Below are 19,154 nucleotides of genomic sequence, written 5' to 3'. Positions count from 1 at the left end.
GCCATTAAGGATGTTATGGTGGGGTTCCCTGTGCCTGCGGGTCTGAATGAGTCCATGACAATGGCTATTCAGATCGATAGGCGTTTGCGGGAGCGCAAACCAGTGCACCATCTGGCGGTGTCCACTGAGAAGTCGCCAGAGAGTATGCAGTGTGATAGAATTCTGTCCCGAAGCGAGCGGCAGAATTTTAGACGGAAAAATGGGTTGTGTTTCTATTGTGGTGATTCTACTCATGTTATATCAGCATGCTCTAAGCGCACTAAAAAGCTTGATAAATCTGTTTCCATTTGCACCTTACCGTCTAAGTTTATTCTATCTGTGACCCTGATTTGCTCTTTATCATCTATTCCCTCTGAAATTCCTGAGTTCCTGTCTGACTATCGTGACGTCTTTGAAGAATCCAAGCTTGGTTCGTTACCTCCGCACCGAGAGTGCGATTGTGCCATAGATTTAATCCCGGGTAGTAAATACCCAAAGGGTCGTTTATTTAATCTGTCTGTGCCTGAACATGCTGCTATGCGAGAATATATAAAGGAGTCCTTGGAAAAGGGACATATTCGTCCATCGTCATCTCCCTTAGGAGCCGGTTTTTTCTTTGTGTCAAAAAAAGACGGCTCTTTGAGACCATGTATCGATTATCGGCTTTTGAATAAAATCACTGTTAAATATCAATACCCATTGCCGTTGCTGACTGATTTGTTTGCTCGCATAAAGGGGGCCAAGTGGTTCTCTAAGATTGACCTTCGTGGGGCGTATAATTTGGTGCGAATCAGGCAGGGGGATGAGTGGAAAACCGCATTTAATACGCCCGAGGGCCACTTTGAGTATTTAGTGATGCCTTTTGGTCTTTCAAATGCTCCGTCAGTTTTCCAGTCCTTTATGCATGATATTTTTCGCGATTATTTGGATAAATTTATGATTGTGTATCTGGATGATATTCTGATTTTTTCGGATGACTGGGACTCTCATGTCCAGCAAGTCAGGAGGGTTTTCCAGGTTTTGCGGTCTAATTCTTTGTGTGTGAAGGGTTCTAAGTGTGTTTTTGGGGTACAGAGGATTTCCTTTTTGGGATATATTTTTTCTCCCTCTTCCATTGAAATGGATCCTGTCAAGGTTCAAGCTATTTGTGATTGGACGCAGCCCTCTTCTCTTAAGAGTCTTCAGAAATTTTTGGGCTTTGCTAACTTTTATCGTCGATTTATTGCTGGTTTTTCGGATATTGCTAAGCCATTGACCGATTTGACTAAGAAGGGTGCTGATGTTGCTGATTGGTCCCCTGATGCTGTGGAGTCCTTTCGGGAGCTTAAGCGCCGTTTTTCCTCTGCCCCTGTGTTGCGTCAGCCTGATGTTGCTCTACCTTTTCAGGTTGAGGTCGACGCTTCTGAGATCGGAGCTGGGGCAGTGTTGTCACAGAAAAGTTCTGACTGCTCCGTGATGAGGCCTTGTGCCTTCTTTTCCCGTAAATTTTCGCCCGCTGAGCGGAATTATGATGTTGGGAATCGGGAGCTTTTGGCCATGAAGTGGGCTTTTGAGGAGTGGCGCCATTGGCTTGAGGGGGCCAGACATCAGGTGGTGGTATTGACTGACCACAAAAATTTGATTTATCTTGAGACCGCCAGGCGCCTGAATCCTAGACAGGCGCGCTGGTCATTATTTTTCTCTCGGTTTAATTTTGTGGTGTCATACCTACCGGGTTCTAAGAATGTTAAGGCGGATGCCCTTTCTAGGAGTTTTGAGCCTGACTCGCCTGGTAACTCTGAGCCCACAGGTATCCTTAAGGATGGAGTGGTATTGTCAGCCGTTTCTCCAGACCTGCGGCGGGCCTTGCAGGAGTTTCAGGCGGATAGACCGGATCGTTGCCCACCTGATAAACTGTTTGTTCCTGATGATTGGACCAGTAGAGTCATCTCTGAGGTTCATTCTTCTGCGTTGGCAGGTCATCCTGGCATTTTTGGTACCAGGGATTTGGTGGCAAGGTCCTTCTGGTGGCCTTCCCTGTCACGAGATGTGCGAGGCTTTGTGCAGTCTTGTGACGTTTGTGCTCGGGCCAAGCCTTGTTGTTCTCGGGCTAGTGGATTATTGTTGCCCTTGCCTATTCCTAAGAGGCCTTGGACGCACATCTCGATGGATTTTATTTCAGATCTGCCTGTTTCTCAGAAGATGTCTGTCATCTGGGTGGTGTGTGACCGTTTCTCTAAGATGGTCCATTTGGTTCCTCTGCCCAAGTTGCCTTCTTCTTCCGAGTTGGTTCCTCTGTTTTTTCAAAATGTTGTTCGTTTGCATGGTATTCCTGAGAATATCATTTCGGACAGAGGGACCCAATTCGTGTCTAGATTTTGGCGGGCATTCTGTGCTAGGATGGGCATAGATTTATCTTTTTCGTCCGCTTTCCATCCTCAGACGAATGGCCAGACCGAGCGGACTAATCAGACCCTGGAGACATATCTGAGGTGTTTTGTGTCTGCTGACCAGGATGATTGGGTTGCTTTTTTGCCATTGGCAGAGTTCGCTCTCAATAATCGGGCCAGCTCTGCCACTTTGGTGTCCCCGTTTTTCTGTAATTCGGGGTTTCATCCTCGATTTTCCTCTGGTCAGGTGGAATCTTCGGATTGTCCTGGAGTGGATGCTGTGGTGGAGAGATTGCATCAGATCTGGGGGCAGGTGGTGGACAATTTGAGGTTGTCCCAGGAGAAGACTCAGCTTTTTGCCAACCGCCACCGTCGTGTTGGTCCTCGGCTTTGTGTTGGGGATTTGGTCTGGTTGTCTTCTCGTTTTGTCCCTATGAGGGTCTCTTCTCCTAAGTTTAAGCCTCGGTTCATCGGCCCGTATAAGATATTGGAGATTCTTAACCCTGTTTCCTTCCGTTTGGACCTCCCTGCATCCTTTTCTATTCATAACGTTTTTCATCGGTCATTATTGCGCAGGTATGAGGTACCGGTTGTGCCTTCCGTTGAGCCTCCTGCTCCGGTGTTGGTTGAGGGTGAGTTGGAGTACGTTGTGGAGAAAATCTTAGACTCTCGTGTTTCCAGACGGAGACTCCAGTATCTGGTCAAGTGGAAGGGATACGGCCAGGAGGATAATTCTTGGGTGAATGCATCTGATGTTCATGCCTCTGATCTGGTTCGTGCCTTTCATAGGGCCCATCCTGATCGCCCTGGTGATTCTGGTGAGGGTTCGGTGCCCCCTCCTTGAGGGGGGGGTACTGTTGTGAATTTGGATTCTGGGCTCCCCCGGTGGCTACTGGTGGAATTGAACTGGTGTCTTCATCTTCTCTGTTCACCTGTTCCCATCAAGATGTGGGAGTCGCTATATAACCTTGCTGCTCTGTTAGTTGCTTGCCGGTCAACAATGTTATCAGAAGCCTCTCTGTGCTTGTTCCTGCTCCTAGACAACTACTAGATAAGTTGGACTCTTGTCCATGTTTGTTTTTGCATTTTTGTTCCAGTTCACAGCTGTAGTTTCGTTACTGTGTCTGGAAAGCTCTTGTGAACAGGAATTGCCACTCTGGTGTTATGAGTTAATGCCAGAGTTTTAAAGCAATTTCTGGATGGTGTTTTGATAGGGTTTTCAGCTGACCATGAAAGTGTCCTTTCTGTCTTCTGCTATCTAGAAAGTGGACCTCAAATTTGCTAAACCTATTTTCATACTACGTTTGTTATTTCATCTTGATTCACCGCCAATACATGTGGGGGGCCTCTGTCTCCTTTCGGGGTATTTCTCTAGAGGTGAGCTAGGACTAATATTTTCCTCTGCTAGCATTATTTAGTCCTCCGGCTGGTGCTGGGCATCTAGAATCAACGTAGGCATGCTACCCGGCCACTGCTAGTTGTGCGTTAGGTTTAGTTCATGGTCAGCTCAGTTCCCATCTTCCAAGAGCTAGTTCCTATATATGCTGATGCTATGTTCTCTTGCCATTGAGAACATGACAGGGTGTATGATGTGTACTGAGCAGAGCTGCGGGTGTATGAGGTGTACAGAGCAGAGCTGCGGGTGTGTGATGTGTACAGAGAAGAGCTGCCGGTGTATGATGTGTACTGAGCAGAGCTGCGGGTGTATGATGTGTACAGAGCAGAGCTGCGGGTGTATGATGTGTACAGAGCAGGGCTGCGGGTGTATGAGGTGTACAGAGCAGAGCTGCGGGTGTATGAGGTGTAGAGAGCAGAGCTGCGGGTGTATGATGTGTGCTGAGCAGAGCTGCGGGTGTATGAGGTGTACTGAGCAGAGCTGCGGGTGTATGATGTGTACTGAGCAGAGCTGCGGGTGTATGAGGTGTACTGAGCAGAGCTGCGGGTGTATGAGGTGTACTGAGCAGAGCTGTGTGTGTATGATGTGTACTGAGCAGAGCTGCGGGTGTATGAGGTGTACTGAGCAGAGCTGCGGGTGTATGATGTGTACTGAGCAGAGCTGCGGGTGTATGATGTGTACAGAGCAGAGCTGCGGGTGTATGATGTGTACTGAGCAGAGCTGTGTGTGTATGATGTGTACTGAGCAGAACTGCGGGTGTATGATGTGTACTGAGCAGAGCTGTGTGTGTATAATGTGTACTGAGCAGAGCTGCGGGTGTATGATGTGTACAGAGCAGAGCTGTGGGTGTATGATGTGTAGAGAGCAGAGCTGCGGGTATATGATGTGTACAGAGCAGAGCTGCGGGTGTATGATGTGTACGGAGCAGAGACGCGGGTGTATGATGTGTTCTGAGCAGAGCTGCGGGTGTATGATGTGTACGGAGCAGAACTGCGGGTGTATGATGTGTACAGAGCAGAGCTGCGGGTGTATGATGTGTACAGAGCAGAGCTGCGGGTGTATGATGTGTACTGAGCAGAGCTGCGGGTGTTTGAGGTGTAGAGAGCAGAGCTGCGGGTGTATGAGGTGTACTGAAAAGAGCTGCGGGTGTATGATGTGTACGGAGCAGAGCTGCGGGTGTATGATGTGTACTGAGCAGAGCTGCGGGTGTATGATGTGTACGGAGCAGAGCTGCGGGTGTATGATGTGTACTGAGCAGAGCTGCGGGTGTATGATGTGTACTGAGCAGAGCTACGGGTGTATGATGTGTACTGAGCAGAGCTGCGGGTGTATGATGTGTACTGAACAGAGCTGCGGGTGTATGATGTGTACTGAGCAGAGCTGTTTGTGTATGATGTGTACTGAGCAGAGCTGCGGGTGTATGATGTGTACAGAGCAGTGCTGTGTGTGTATGAGGTGTAGAGAGCAGAGCTGCGGGTGTATGAGGTGTACTGAGCAGAGCTGCGGGTGTATGATGTGTACGGAGCAGAGCTGCGGGTGTATGATGTGTACGGAGCAGAGCTGCGGGTGTATGATGTGTACGGAGCAGAGCTGCGGGTGTATGATGTGTACTGAGCAGAGCTGCGGGTGTATGATGTGTACGGAGCAGAGCTGCGGGTGTATGATGTGTACGGAGCAGAGCTGCGGGTGTATGATGTGTACGGAGCAGAACTGCGGGTGTATGATGTGTACGGAGCAGAGCTGCGGGTGTATGATGTGTACAGAGCAGAGCTGCGGGTGTATGATGTGTACTGAGCAGAGCTGCGGGTGTATGAGGTGTACTGAGCAGAGCTGCGGGTGTATGATGTGTACTGAGCCGAGCTGCGGGTGTATGATGTGTACTGAGCAGAGCTGCGGGTGTATGATGTGTACTGAGCCGAGCTGCGGGTGTATGATGTGTACAGAGCAGAGCTGCGGGTGTATGATGTGTACTGAGCAGAGCTGCGGGTGTATGATGTGTACTGAGCAGAGCTGCGGGTGTATGATGTGTACGGAGCAGAGCTGCGGGTGTATGATGTGTACGGAGCAGAGCTGCGGGTGTATGATGTGTACTGAGCAGAGCTGCGGGTGTATGATGTGTACGGAGCAGATCTGCAGGTGTATGATGTGTACTGAGCAGAGCTGCAGGTGTATGATGTGTACTGAGCAGAGCTGCGGGTGTGTGATGTGTACAGAGCAGAGCTGCGGGTGTATGATGTGTACGGAGCAGAGCTGCGGGTGTATGATGTGTACTGAGCAGAGCTGTGTGTGTATGATGTGTACTGAGCAGAGCTGTGTGTGCATGAGGTGTACTGAGCAGAGCTGTGTGTGTATGATGTGTACTGAGCAGAGCTGCGGGTGTATGATGTGTACTGAGCAGAGCTGCGGGTGTATGATGTGTACTGAGCAGAGCTGCGGGTGTATGATGTGTACAGAGCAGTGCTGTGTGTGTATGAGGTGTAGAGAGCAGAGCTGCGGGTGTATGAGGTGTACTGAGCAGAGCTGCGGGTGTATGATGTGTACGGAGCAGAGCTGCGGGTGTATGATGTGTACTGAGCAGAGCTGCGGGTGTATGATGTGTACGGAGCAGAGCTGCGGGTGTATGATGTGTACTGAGCAGAGCTGCGGGTGTATGATGTGTACGGAGCAGAGCTGCGGGTGTATGATGTGTACGGAGCAGAGCTGCGGGTGTATGATGTGTACGGAGCAGAGCTGCGGGTGTATTATGTGTACGGAGCAGAGCTGCGGGTGTATGATGTGTACGGAGCAGAGCTGCGGGTGTATGATGTGTACTGAGCAGAGCTGCGGGTGTATGAGGTGTACTGAGCAGAGCTGCGGGTGTATGATGTGTACTGAGCCGAGCTGCGGGTGTATGATGTGTACTGAGCAGAGCTGCGGGTGTATGATGTGTACTGAGCCGAGCTGCGGGTGTATGATGTGTACAGAGCAGAGCTGCGGGTGTATGATGTGTACTGAGCAGAGCTGCGGGTGTATGATGTGTACTGAGCAGAGCTGCGGGTGTATGATGTGTACAGAGCAGAGCTGCGGGTGTATGATGTGTACTGAGCAGAGCTGCGGGTGTATGATGTGTACTGAGCTGAGCTGCGGGTGTATGATGTGTACTGAGCAGAGCTGCGGGTGTATGATGTGTACTGAGCCGAGCTGCGGGTGTATGATGTGTACAGAGCAGAGCTGCGGGTGTATGATGTGTACTGAGCAGAGCTGCGGGTGTATGATGTGTACTGAGCAGAGCTGCGGGTGTATGAGGTGTACAGAGCAGAGCTGCGGGTGTATGATGTGTACAGAGAAGAGCTGCCGGTGTATGATGTGTACTGAGCAGAGCTGCGGGTGTATGATGTGTACAGAGCAGAGCTGCGGGTGTATGATGTGTACTGAGCAGAGCTGCGGGTGTATGATGTGTACTGAGCAGAGCTGTGTGTGTATGATGTGTACTGAGCAGAGCTGTGTGTGCATGAGGTGTACTGAGCAGAGCTGCGTGTGTATGATGTGTACTGAGCAGAGCTGCGGGTGTATGATGTGTACTGAGCAGAGCTGCGGGTGTATGATGTGTACTGAGCAGAGCTGCGGGTGTATGATGTGTACTGAGCAGAGCTGCGGGTGTATGATGTGTACTGAGCAGAGCTGCGGGTGTATGATGTGTACTGAGCAGAGCTGCGGGTGTATGATGTGTACGGAGCAGAGCTGCGGGTGTATGATGTGTACTGAGCAGAGCTGCGGGTGTATGATGTGTACTGAGCCGAGCTGCGGGTGTATGATGTGTACAGAGCAGAGCTGCGGGTGTATGATGTGTACTGAGCAGAGCTGCGGGTGTATGATGTGTACTGAGCAGAGCTGCGGGTGTATGATGTGTACAGAGCAGAGCTGCGGGTGTATGATGTGTACTGAGCAGAGCTGCGGGTGTATGATGTGTACTGAGCTGAGCTGCGGGTGTATGATGTGTACTGAGCAGAGCTGCGGGTGTATGATGTGTACTGAGCCGAGCTGCGGGTGTATGATGTGTACAGAGCAGAGCTGCGGGTGTATGATGTGTACTGAGCAGAGCTGCGGGTGTATGATGTGTACTGAGCAGAGCTGCGGGTGTATGAGGTGTACAGAGCAGAGCTGCGGGTGTATGATGTGTACAGAGAAGAGCTGCCGGTGTATGATGTGTACTGAGCAGAGCTGCGGGTGTATGATGTGTACAGAGCAGAGCTGCGGGTGTATGATGTGTGCTGAGCAGAGCTGCGGGTGTATGATGTGTACTGAGCAGAGCTGTGTGTGTATGATGTGTACTGAGCAGAGCTGTGTGTGCATGAGGTGTACTGAGCAGAGCTGTGTGTGTATGATGTGTACTGAGCAGAGCTGCGGGTGTATGATGTGTACTGAGCAGAGCTGCGGGTGTATGATGTGTACTGAGCAGAGCTGCGGGTGTATGATGTGTACTGAGCAGAGCTGCGGGTGTATGATGTGTACTGAGCAGAGCTGCGGGTGTATGATGTGTACGGAGCAGAGCTGCGGGTGTATGATGTGTACTGAGCAGAGCTGCGGGTGTATGATGTGTACTGAGCAGAGCTGCGGGTGTATGATGTGTACGGAGCAGATCTGCGGGTGTATGATGTGTACGGAGCAGCTCTGCAGGTGTATGATGTGTACTGAGCAGAGCTGCGGGTATATGAGGTGTATGGAGCAGAGCTGCGGGTGTATGATGTGTACGGAGCAGAGCTGCGGGTGTATGAGGTGTACAGAGCAGAGCTGCGGGTGTATGATGTGTACTGAGCAGAGCTGTGTGTGTATGATGTGTACTGAGCAGAGCTGTGTGTGCATGAGGTGTACTGAGCAGAGCTGCGGGTGTATGATGTGTACTGAGCAGAGCTGTGTGTGTATGATGTGTACTGAGCAGAGCTGTGTGTGCATGAGGTGTACTGAGTAGAGCTGTGTGTGTATGATGTGTACTGAGCAGAGCTGCGGGTGTATGATGTGTACTGAGCAGAGCTGCGGGTGTATGATGTGTACTGAGCAGAGCTGCGGGTGTATGATGTGTACTGAGCAGAGCTGCGGGTTTATGATGTGTACTGAGCAGAGCTGTGTGTGTATGATGTGTACTGAGCAGAGCTGCGGGTGTATGATGTGTACTGAGCAGAGCTGCGGGTGTATGAGGTGTACAGAGCAGAGCTGCGGGTGTATGATGTGTACAGAGAAGAGCTGCCGGTGTATGATGTGTACTGAGCAGAGCTGCTGGTGTATGATGTGTACAGAGTAGAGCTGCGGGTGTATGATGTGTACAGAGCAGGGCTGCGGGTGTATGAGGTGTACAGAGCAGAGCTGCGGGTGTATGAGGTGTAGAGAGCAGAGCTGCGGGTGTATGATGTGTGCTGAGCAGAGCTGCGGGTGTATGAGGTGTACTGAGCAGAGCTGCGGGTGTATGATGTGTACTGAGCAGAGCTGCGGGTGTATGAGGTGTACTGAGCAGAGCTGCGGGTGTATGAGGTGTACTGAGCAGAGCTGTGTGTGTATGATGTGTACTGAGCAGAGCTGCGGGTGTATGAGGTGTACTGAGCAGAGCTGTGGGTGTATGATGTGTACTGAGCAGAGCTGCGGGTGTATGATGTGTACAGAGCAGAGCTGCGGGTGTATGATGTGTACTGAGCAGAGCTGTGTGTGTATGATGTGTACTGAGCAGAACTGCGGGTGTATGATGTGTACTGAGCAGAGCTGTGTGTGTATAATGTGTACTGAGCAGAGCTGCGGGTGTATGATGTGTACAGAGCAGAGCTGTGGGTGTATGATGTGTAGAGAGCAGAGCTGCGGGTATATGATGTGTACAGAGCAGAGCTGCGGGTGTATGATGTGTACGGAGCAGAGACGCGGGTGTATGATGTGTACTGAGCAGAGCTGCGGGTGTATGATGTGTACGGAGCAGAACTGCGGGTGTATGATGTGTACAGAGCAGAGCTGCGGGTGTATGATGTGTACAGAGCAGAGCTGCGGGTGTATGATGTGTACTGAGCAGAGCTGCGGGTGTTTGAGGTGTAGAGAGCAGAGCTGCGGGTGTATGAGGTGTACTGAAAAGAGCTGCGGGTGTATGATGTGTACGGAGCAGAGCTGCGGGTGTATGATGTGTACTGAGCAGAGCTGCGGGTGTATGATGTGTACGGAGCAGAGCTGCGGGTGTATGATGTGTACTGAGCAGAGCTGCGGGTGTATGATGTGTACTGAGCAGAGCTGCGGGTGTATGATGTGTACTGAGCAGAGCTGCGGGTGTATGATTTGTACTGAGCAGAGCTGCGGGTGTATGATGTGTACTGAGCAGAGCTGTTTGTGTATGATGTGTACTGAGCAGAGCTGCGGGTGTATGATGTGTACAGAGCAGTGCTGTGTGTGTATGAGGTGTAGAGAGCAGAGCTGCGGGTGTATGAGGTGTACTGAGCAGAGCTGCGGGTGTATGATGTGTACGGAGCAGAGCTGCGGGTGTATGATGTGTACTGAGCAGAGCTGCGGGTTTATGATGTGTACGGAGCAGAGCTGCGGGTGTATGATGTGTACTGAGCAGAGCTGCGGGTGTATGATGTGTACGGAGCAGAGCTGCGGGTGTATGATGTGTACGGAGCAGAGCTGCGGGTGTATGATGTGTACGGAGCAGAACTGCGGGTGTATGATGTGTACGGAGCAGAGCTGCGGGTGTATGATGTGTGCAGAGCAGAGCTGCGGGTGTATGATGTGTACTGAGCAGAGCTGCGGGTGTATGAGGTGTACTGAGCAGAGCTGCGGGTGTATGATGTGTACTGAGCCGAGCTGCGGGTGTATGATGTGTACTGAGCAGATCTGCGGGTGTATGATGTGTACTGAGCCGAGCTGCGGGTGTATGATGTGTACAGAGCAGAGCTGCGGGTGTATGATGTGTACTGAGCAGAGCTGCGGGTGTATGATGTGTACTGAGCAGAGCTGCGGGTGTATGATGTGTACAGAGCAGAGCTGCGGGTGTATGATGTGTACTGAGCAGAGCTGCGGGTGTATGATGTGTACTGAGCTGAGCTGCGGGTGTATGATGTGTACTTAGCAGAGCTGCGGGTGTAGGATGTGTACTGAGCCGAGCTGCGGGTGTATGATGTGTACAGAGCAGAGCTGCGGGTGTATGATGTGTACTGAGCAGAGCTGCGGGTGTATGATGTGTACTGAGCAGAGCTGCCAGTGTATGATGTGTACTGAGCAGAGCTGCGGGTGTATGATGTGTACAGAGCAGAGCTGCGGGTGTATGATGTGTACTGAGCAGAGCTGCGGGTGTATGATGTGTACTGAGCAGAGCTGTGTGTGTATGATGTGTACTGAGCAGAGCTGTGTGTGCATGAGGTGTACTGAGCAGAGCTGTGTGTGTATGATGTGTACTGAGCAGAGCTGCGGGTGTATGATGTGTACTGAGCAGAGCTGCGGGTGTATGATGTGTACTGAGCAGAGCTGCGGGTGTATGATGTGTACTGAGCAGAGCTGCGGGTGTATGATGTGTACTGAGCAGAGCTGCGGGTGTATGATGTGTACTGAGCAGAGCTGCGGGTGTATGATGTGTACTGAGCAGAGCTGCGGGTGTATGATGTGTACTGAGCAGAGCTGTGTGTGTATGATGTGTACTGAGCAGAGCTGTGTGTGCATGAGGTGTACTGAGCAGAGCTGCGGGTGTATTAGGTGTACTGAGCAGAGCTGTGTGTGTATGATGTGTACTGAGCAGAGCTGTGTGTGCATGAGGTGTACTGAGTAGAGCTGTGTGTGTATGATGTGTACTGAGCAGAGCTGCGGGTGTATGATGTGTACTGAGCAGAGCTGCGGGTGTATGAGGTGTACAGAGCAGAGCTGCGGGTGTATGATGTGTACAGAGAAGAGCTGCCGGTGTATGATGTGCACTGAGCAGAGCTGCGGGTGTATGATGTGTACTGAGCAGAGGTGCGGGTGTATGATGTGTACTGAGCAGAGCTGCGGGTGTATGATGTGTACTGAGCAGAGCTGTGTGTGTATGATGTGTACTGAGCAGAGCTGCGTGTGTATGAGGTGTACTGAGCAGAGCTGCGGGTGTATGATGTGTACGGAGCAGATCTGCGGGTGTATGATGTGTACGGAGCAGAGCTGCAGGTGTATGATGTGTACAGAGCAGAGCTGCGGGTGTATGATGTGTACTGACCAGAGCTGCGGGTGTATGATGTGTACGGAGCAGAGCTGCGGGTGTATGATGTGTACGGAGCAGAGCTGCAGGTGTATGATGTGTACAGAGCAGAGCTGTGTGTATGAGGTGTATGAAGCAGAGCTGCGGGTGTATGATGTGTACGGAGCAGAGCTGCGTGTGTATGAGGTGTACAGAGCAGAGCTGCGGGTGTATGAGGTGTACTGAGCAGAGCTGTGGGTGTATGATGTGTACTGAGCAGAGCTGTGTGTGTATGATGTGTACGGAGCAGAGCTGCGGGTGTATGATGTGTACGGAGCAGAGCTGCGGGTGTATGATGTGTAGTGAGCCGAGCTGCAGGAGTCTGATGTTTACTGTGCCGAGCTGCAGGTGTATGATGTGTACTGAGCAGAACTGCGGGTGTATGATGTGTACTGAACAGAGCTGTGTGTGTATGATGTGTACTGAGCAGAGCTGTGGGTGTATTATGTGTACTGAGCAGAGCTGTTTGTGTATGATGTGTACGGAGCAGAGACGCGGGTGTATGATGTGTACGGAGCAGAGCTGCGGGTGTATGATGTGTACTGAGCAGAGCTGCGGGTGTATTATGTGTACTGAGCAGAGCTGTGTGTGTGTATGATGTGTACTGAGCAGAGCTGCGGGTATATGATGTGTACTGAGCAGAGCTGTGGGGTATGATGTTTACTGAGCAGATCTGCGGGTGTATGATGTGTACAGAGCAGAGCTGCGGGTGTATGATGTGTACTGAGCAGAGCTGCGGGTGTATGATGTGTACTGAGCAGAGCTGTGTGTGTATGTCACGATATGGTATGAAATATATAAGTTTAGTTTCTCTGCCAGCACCCATAGGGTGGGCGCTGACCCCCCCTTCACTGTGTTTTAGCTTGTCTTGTCAATGAGTGTAGAGATTTTATGGCCTCTAGCTCTGAGAGCCGAGGTATTTACGACCGGTTTCCTGCAGTGTAAACTCTTCTCCAGCTATAACTGGATTAGAAACTTCCAGAATCCACGAAAGTCCTTTGTTCTGTTTTTGTAACATATTAGGCCAACCATTTAAGATAGGAACACGAAAATATATATTCTTAGTCTCCATCGGAGCATCTATCCAGCACTCTAAACATGAGCTTCTAACTCCATCAGGTAAAGAAGTAGGGATTTCTCTGTAAATATACATCCCAAATAGGACATATTTGATCTCACTAGAATGCCAGCGATAATACGAGATGAATGCTGGGTGTGGTATGATTATGACATGTTCTGTAGCGAAGTTACGGGCATCAGATATTTTTAATGCACAGTTAGTAAAACTGAAGAGGTAGGAGGGTTTGGAAAAGCCAGCCCTTTCTGTGATGTCACAGGCTGTAGGTTTTAAGTTTCAGCCAGGCTGCCAGGAGTCAGTTTTCAGTTTTTACCTGAGCTGTCTGTCTGCTGTCTATTCAGACCTACTGATGCATTTTGACATATGGGAACTCCACTAGCCTGGTTGCCTGCAATGCTTTGAACACATGTAAGTGTTATTTCTCATGTAATCCTTGTTTTTTTATATAATTACTTTGTACATATTTGCAATTGTCTCCTTTGTAACATCTTTATAGAACTTTTTATAAACACTGCATAAACTTTATGAGTATAATATTTAATACTAGATTCGTTCTTCATGCTCTAAAACGTACTAAGTCTCTTGAAGGGAATTACGCTACTGTTTTGGGTTAGCTTCGGACCCGTTTAATCGAAGCTGGTGGCAGCTTACTGTGTGCACTGTGCCTGTTGGAGGCGTTGTAGCGACGGCGACATTGATAATTATTGTTCCTGCCTGAGCGGGAGTAGTTAAACCGCCTTGCTGTAGCGTGCCCAATAGCCAGTACATAGCAGGCAGCCTTTCTGGCGACTAATTACCCTAGGTGCAGTACCTAATCTGACCTGAGAGTAAGGGGGGCGCCAGAGAGCTGCAAGTGTTAAGTGGAACTGTAAGCGGGATACATAAGTCCCTGCAGTTCGTGGTATATTGAAGAGCAGTGGGATACCTAGAATAAGCCCCTGCTGTAAACAAGAGGTCAATAGCCTTGTGTGTGTTTTTCCATCACATTGTAGCAGTGGAGGGATAACTAAGATAAGCCCCCCTGCACATGTGATAGCCGTCTGTTGGCCTAAAGTCACCGCGATCCGTGACGTAGGGGTGACGGTCACGGTGTGGATCCCTGACATATTGTTGGCAGAGGTCAGGGGATCGTGACAAATTGGTGGCAAGGCGGTGGGATATTAGAGCATTAGTGATTTGGTTTGAGCAATCATTCCTCTCACTAAAAACTTGCAGAAAGTTCTTGCGAGGACTCTGCGCAAATAAGTTTGGAGAACAAACTCGGTGTTTATTAGTCTTGAGACAATTGTGTACTGGTAATTATCCCCTCCCTTTCTCTTCGTTTTTCTGTCCTATCTTTTATTTGGCAACCATGGTTGGGCTGAGAGAAACCTTTTATGAGCAGCAGACCAGAGACACCCTTGTTGCCTTATGCAAGTCACAGCGCATTGACTTTGCAGGCAAAAACAAAAGCCAACTGGACGCAGTTCTGGTGCAATGGGAAGCCGCTCTAGACCACTCACAGAGCCCAGAGGCCGCAGAAGCCAGCACCAGCGAACATGGTGCTGCAGCAGAGGTCCAACCACTGAATGCTGGCCCCGCTAGCAATCCGGGCAAATTGGACCCCCACCTGCAGGCGGCCTTAAAAGAATTCCCCGCTGACGACCATGAGGGACGTCGGCAGCTGATTCAGCAATAGCGGCAGGAGGCTGAGGCCCGAGCCGAGCAAGAGGCAGAGAGAGCCGAGCGAGAGGCAGAGAGCCGAGCGAGAGGCAGAGAGAGCCGAGCGAGAGGCCCAGCGAGCCGAGCGAGAGGCCCAGGCCCAGCGAGCCGAGCGCCAAGCCCAGCGAGAACATGAACTGGAGATGCTCTGGCAGGGGGGGGATGCCTTCCACCGCCCAGAGCCGTGAGCCCAGCAGCACTCACATACCGAAGCCCCGGCCCGACCACTTTCCTGTTATGAAAAAGGATGGGGACTTGGACACTTTTCTGCGGGCATTTGAGAAAGCCTGCAGACAGTACCAGCTGCCTACACAAGAATGGGCACGATACCTGACACCAGGGCTGAGAGGCAAAGCTCTGGAGGCGTTTGCTGCACTCCCTCAAGAACAAGATGGTGACTATGAGGCTATCAAGCAGGCCCTCATAGCCAAGTACCAGCTTACACCCGAGGTGTACCGTAAGAAGTTCCGGACCCTCCAACGTGGCCCACACGACAGTTACAGCGATGTGGTGCATGGACTGGGGACCCACTTTGACCAGTGGACCCAAGGACTGTCAGTGGCCACCTTTGCACAGCTGCAAGACCTGATGATCAAAGACCAGTTCTTCCATCTTTGCCCAGCTGAGGTGCGACAGTTTGTGATGGACCGAGAACCCAAAGACGTGACGAAAGCAGCGCAGATTGCCGATGCCTATGAGGCCAACCGTAGATCGGAAGTGCGGAAGCCAGTCACCACCAGCTGAAGAGGGGGTAAGCCTGCAACCAACGCCAGTACCCCTGCCAGCCAACACACCAGAGGGCCTGTCTCCGTGGCCAACAGCACCAGACCTACCTGATGATGATGATGGGAAATCGCATGTGTTACCTGACCATGCTTTATCTTGTAATGATGCATCTGATAACCATTTTTTTCCCTAGGATTGATGGTGAAAATGTTGTACCTGTGCCAACTGAAGCTGATAACCATTTTTCTGCAAAGGTTAATGTGTCCATAGGTACAGGAGTGCTCAGCCACGTCGCTCTGTGGAGTGAGACAGCTGAGGAACCCCTAGCAGGGTCAAGTGTTGGTGCTACAGGAAATGGGGAGCTGCATGGGAACCGTGAGACAGGTGACGCCATGAAATTGACCAGTGCCACCGAGGAAGGTAACTGGCCCATAAGTAGCAATGCTCCTGAAGTGTTGGGGGTGGATGGGGAGGTAGAGCCCATAGCAGCGCCGGCTGATGGGTTTGTAGAAATCCCCGGGGAGACAGCCTACGTAGCTGCTGTCACCCGCAGTCAGAGTGCCCGGAACGCAGATAACTGTCTGCCTCCCGGACCCTCCTCAGTCATCAGTGTGACTGAACCAGAGGTGGACCCAGAGCAGGTCCCAGAGGGCTCCTGTGGGGAAGGGACCCTGACGTCGCTTCTGGCTTCCCCTAGCCAGGAGTTTCAGGCCGCTCTGCACACAGATGTGAGCCTAGAGAGTTTGAGACTACTCGCCGGGACGCCATTCTCCTAGACTGATAAGGAGAAGGTGTTCTGGGAAAGACGAAGGTTGTACCGGGAGACAGTACCCGGAAAATCGCAAAAGGAGTAGTTGAGGGAAAGACAGCTGGTCGTCCCGCAGCAATTCCGGGGAGAGTTGTTACGGATTGCCCATGAGATCCCGCTAGCTGGACACTTGGGGATCAGCAAAACTAAGGCCCGGCTGTCTCAACACTTCTATTGGCCTAAGATGGGGACAGATGTGTCAAACTACTGCCGCTCATGTGTCACCTGTCAAACAGTGGGGAAGGCGGGGCCTGCTCTTAAGACTCCCCTGATCCCTTTGCCAGTGATAGAGGAGCCTTTCCAGAGGATCGCGGTGGACATTGTGGGCCCGCTGGCCGTCCCCAGCAGCTCTGGAAAGCAATACATTCTTACTGTGGTAGATTACGCTACCCGGTACCCAGAGGCAGTAGCTCTGTCGTCAACTAGGGCAGATAAGGTGGCGGATGCCCTGTTGGCCATCTTTTCACATGTAGGATTTCCCAGAGAAATGCTTACTGACCAAGGGACCCAATTTATATCTCGCCTAATGGAGGCTCTCTGTAAGAGAATGCAGGTGACGCACCTGGTATCGAGTGCGTATCACCCACAGACCAATGGCTTGTGTGAACGCTTCAATGGTACCCTCAAACAGATGCTACGCATGCTGGTTGAGACTCAACGGCGCGACTGGGAGCAGTACATCCCACACCTGCTGTTCGCTAACAGAGGTTCCGCAGGCCTCGACGGGGTTCTCTGTTGTGATCCGGTGACCTAGGAGCCGCATGAGAGACTTTCTCAGGAGTAAGTGGTATCTGTACTGACCGCAAACCCTAAACTGACACCGCAACTAGAAGTAGCCGTGGGGTGTGCCTAACCCGTCCTAGACACCTCCACACAGCCGGAGGACTAAATACCCCTATAGGTGGAAATGGGAATTCTATCTTGCCTCAGAGCAGAGCCCCAAAGGATAGACAGCCCCCCACAAATATTGACTGTGAGTATAAGAGGAAAGACACACGCAGGCAGAAAAACAGAGTTTAGCAAAAGAGGCACTTCTAGCTAAATAGAAAAGGATAGGACAGAATTCTAAGCGGTCAGTATTAAAATCCTAAAAATATCCACAGCAGAAAATACCAATATACTACATCTAACTAAAGACATAGCAAGTATATCTGCAACTCCTGAGAATCTAGCATGACTGAAAAATCCAAACAAAGTCTAAGCTGGACAAAAACACAAATGAATTGCACTGAATTACAAGCACACTGCATGTGTGCACAGAGACAAAAAACCAGACACTTATCTTAGCTGAATTGGCAGCAGAGCAAGAGGAACAAGAGAGAGAAGCAATCCCTCCAAGGACAATGGACAACTGGCACTAACTAATGAATCCAGCAGCCCTAAATACCCCAGTCAGGCCTGCAATCAGCAGGAACACCTGACCATGATTGCAAACCAGGGACAGCAGCAATACCACCAACAACCACCGGAGGGAACCCAAGAACAGAATTCACAACAGTACCCCCCCTTGAGGAGGGGGCACCGAACCCTCACCAGAGCCCCCAGGCCAATCAGGACGAGCCAGATGAAAGGCATGGACCAAATCAGCAGCATGGACATCAGAGGCAAAAACCCAAGAATTATCCTCATGGCGATAACCCTTCCATTTGACAAGGTACTGAAGCCTCCGCCTCGAAAGGCGAGAATCCAAAATCTTCTCAACCACATACTCCAACTCCCCATCAACCAACACAGGAGCAGGAGGATCAACAGAGGGAACAACGGGCACCACATATTTCCGCAATAAAGATCTATGGAAAACATTATGGATGGCAAAAGAGGCCGGAAGGGCCAAACGAAAAGACACCGGATTGATGATCTCAGAAATCCTATAAGGACCAATAAGCCAAGGCTTAAACTTAGGGGAAGAGACCTTCATAGGAACATGACGGGAAGACAACCAGACCAAATCCCCAACCCGAAGCCGGGAACCAACACACCGACGACGGTTAGCAAAACGCTGAGCCTCCTCCTGAGACAACACCAAATTGTCCACCACATGAGCCCAAATCTGCTGCAACCTGTCAACCACAGAATCCACACCAGGACAATCAGAAGGCTCAACCTGCCCTGAAGAAAAACGAGGATGAAAACCAAAATTGCAAAAGAAGGGCGAAACCAAGGTAGCCGAACTAGCCCGATTATTAAGGGCAAACTCGGCCAATGGCAAGAAAGCCACCCAATCATCCTGATCAGCAGACACAAAGCATCTCAAATAAGTTTCCAAAGTCTGATTAGTTCGCTCGGTCTGGCCATTTGTCTGCAGATGAAATGCGGAAGAAAAAGACAAATCAATGCCCAGCATAGCACAAAAGGCCCGCCAAAACCTGGAAACAAACTGGGAACCTCTGTCGGACACAATATTCTCCGGAATACCATGCAAACGAACCACATGCTGGAAAAACAACGGAACCAAATCAGAAGAGGAAGGCAATTTAGGCAAAGGCACCAAATGAACCATCTTAGAGAACCGGTCACAAACCACCCAGATAACCGACATCCTCTGGGAAACCGGAAGATCTGAAATAAAATCCATAGAAATATGCGTCCAGGGCCTCTCAGGGACCGGCAAAGGCAAAAGCAACCCGCTAGCACGGGAACAACAAGGCTTGGCCCGCGCACAAGTCCCACAAGACTGCACAAAAGAACGCACATCACGCGACAAAGAAGGCCACCAAAAGGACCTACCAACCAAATCTCTGGTACCAAAAATACCAGGATGGCCTGCCAACACAGAACAATGAACCTCAGAAATCACTCTACTAGTCCATCTGTCAGGAACAAACAGTTTGCCCACTGGACAGCGGTCAGGTTTGTCAGCCTGAAATTCTTGCAGAACCCGTCGCAAATCA

Source organism: Ranitomeya variabilis, chromosome 4 (genome assembly GCF_051348905.1).
Source record: "Ranitomeya variabilis isolate aRanVar5 chromosome 4, aRanVar5.hap1, whole genome shotgun sequence".
NCBI lineage: Eukaryota > Metazoa > Chordata > Amphibia > Anura > Dendrobatidae > Ranitomeya > Ranitomeya variabilis.
The sequence above is the reverse complement of the archived record's forward strand: the minus strand, read 5'-3'. Positions refer to the sequence as shown.